Here is a 2554-nt window from a genome sequence, read left to right on the forward strand (position 1 = left end):
CCTATTCAAATCCAATGGTCAGGCACTTGGGTCATGTGACACTGAGATGTAAGGACGGTGGGCAGGACACCACACCTGGGGACCAGGTGGACCCTTAGGGAGGGACCAAGCCAGCCCTGTACCCCAAGCCCTGAGGGACTGCCTCACACAGCCCTCACCCCCCACCCAGCCACCTCCTGGCTCCTCTAAACAGGTACCATGCTCACCAGCAGAGAATGTGGAGACCCTCTCCTGATGCAGGGAGCAGATAGACAGAATCAGGGGCCACCAGGCCTTGGCACGAAATGTGGAGTGGCTTACCTGCATCAGGTGACTTCAGGGTCCTGGCCTTCCTCCCTGGACGATGCTGGGATCCTGGGGTCGTGGGTGTAGAACATGGCCTCTGAGATGTGGCTGTCCTCCACGGACCTGCCTTTGTTATTTCTGGCCACAGAGCAGAAGGTAAAGCATGTCTTGGCCCTCCGTCATGGGTGACTCATGGATCACCTTGGGCAGGCCTCTGGTGCCTCATTAGAGGCATGGCCCTTCCGTATGGCACCCACTGTGTGCTTGAAGTTGAGCAGCACCTCCACCGGCTTCTTGAACATGATCCAGAAGGTACTGGTGGAGCCATCACAGCTGAAGCCCAGGTCATTCTGGTCCATGGTGCTGTCCATGTGGACGACCTGGATGTTCACACGGTAATCAGCGGCCCCATACACGGAGCCACAGAGCCCAAAGCCAACCACGAAAATGCTCTTGTTGATGGAGAGTACCCCCAGCGGCTCTGCCCACCACTGGAGGCCATTCGTGCTGCCACACCCCTTCCTGTGGGGGCAGGAGCCATGCTGATGGATGAAGTTCACACGTGGCCCAGGATGGACGGCCAAGTACAGGAAGAGGCTGCCCACCTCGAGGTCCGCGAGGATGCCCTTCTGCACGGGCTCTGCAGCGGATGCCTCAAGGGTCGTCGCCGGGAAGCAGATGAGGGCAAACGCCTTGCCTAGAACCACGCGATTGTTCTCCGGCATCACCTGCGGCTGCCGTCGCCGACACTTGGCCTCGGACCAGCGGCTTAGGGCACTGAACAAGTGTACCTCTGAAGGCCCGGGCTGTCCAGCCCCAGCCCAGCCACCATTGTGTCTAGGTCGATGTCTGTGAAGCCGGTGGCAGAGAGGGTGTCTCTGTGTTTTGGCCGGGCATCCTTCAGGCACTGGCCGGCTGGCTGCGGTTCTTGGAAGAGTCTGGCATGTCAGCAGTAGGAAAGCGTGGTGGGCCTGGAGGAGCTCTTCTGGAACTCCACACGGTGGGCCTCGAGTGCCAGCATCCCGTGCTCTTCAGCAGTAGGCTGCGTGGTCATGACCTCAGGGGAGCAGAGAAACTGGAGCGGGGCCAGGAAGACGGCCGGCTCCACCTCCGACAGCTGCATCTCGGCACTCACTGTGCCGTGGCTGTGAACATGGCGCGGAAGAGGAGTCCTTGCCGGCCCGCAGGTGCACAGCCCAGAGAGCCTCGTTGCTGAAGAGGAAGGCCAAGCCCTTCGGAGTGCGCTTGGGAGGGGAGGCCCGCACAGCAGCGTCGCCACCTGCCACCCGGGTCCTTCGTCACCAGCTCCCACCTGCCTGCCGGCTGAGAGGCCCCAGGGCACAGGGCTGTGACACGCCGCATTGGCATTGGCTCCCCGGGCGCTCCCACCGCCTTGTCGGGGCGGGACTACCAGGCGGGGCCTGAGTGCTTCCGGGTCGCAGTTCATCTCCCCTTCCATGCTTTGTAGTCCTAGCGAACTCTGGTGAACTCCTCAAACGCTTGGTCTGGCTTATGTCTCAGCCACTCCGTAGGCATTGCTCTTGGCGTCCACCTATTTGTTGCTACACACAAAGGACCCTTAGGCGACCGCCCTTGACTTAACACCTTGGCCGCACTGCTGTTGCAGATCCCACCTTCTTCCCAGGCCCCTCCGCCTCTGTGTCGCTCAAAATACAGGCTTTGTGGACCCGTACCCGCAGGCAAACTGTTGTTGGTCTGCCAGGGGGTTAAGTACGGAGACGAAGAATAACAGAAACTTTTATAGCAATCCGGCAGAGGAATTTTTGTCTGTTGAATCTAATAATAAAAAATGGGGTTTGTACTTTGGATGCCTGTTCATGTTTGTTAATCCGTTTTATTGTATTTTATCACCAAATTATTGGTCTGGGACACATGATGGAGGGGAGAATCCCTAATCCTTCTCCAAAGATAATGTCAGAAATACTACAATAAGCCCTTATCTTCTCTGAATCCAACTCTCCTGGCTTCCCTCCCACTCCACTCTTCAGAAGTTTGCAGGTTGCCTTCATCTCTCTCAGGCCCACAGATTTCCCCTTTCTTGATGAATGCCTGTGCATCTGTTGGATTTCCACAGAGAGGCCACCCCTCCAGGACCCTTTCCCCTGCTCTGCCCAGAGCCCCGTACTGTCCATAGCATAAACAACAGCGCAGGGCAGACTTCAGCCTCAGTGCCAAGACTCTCAGCCCCTAGCCCAGTGCCTGGAGCACGAGGAAGCCCATCAAACTTCATGGTGTGAATGGGTTTCAC

The 2554-nt window shown here is 57.9% G+C and overlaps 1 pseudogene; it reads right to left on the reverse strand.

The window, feature by feature from the left end:
* Nucleotides 1-305: 305 nt before the first annotated feature.
* LOC125091511 (BTB/POZ domain-containing protein 2-like) lies at nucleotides 306-1744 on the reverse strand (annotated as a pseudogene).
* Between the last annotated feature and the right edge of the window lie 810 nt (nucleotides 1745-2554).

This window comes from Lutra lutra, chromosome X (assembly GCF_902655055.1).
Source record: "Lutra lutra chromosome X, mLutLut1.2, whole genome shotgun sequence".
Classification (NCBI taxonomy): Eukaryota; Metazoa; Chordata; class Mammalia; order Carnivora; family Mustelidae; genus Lutra; species Lutra lutra.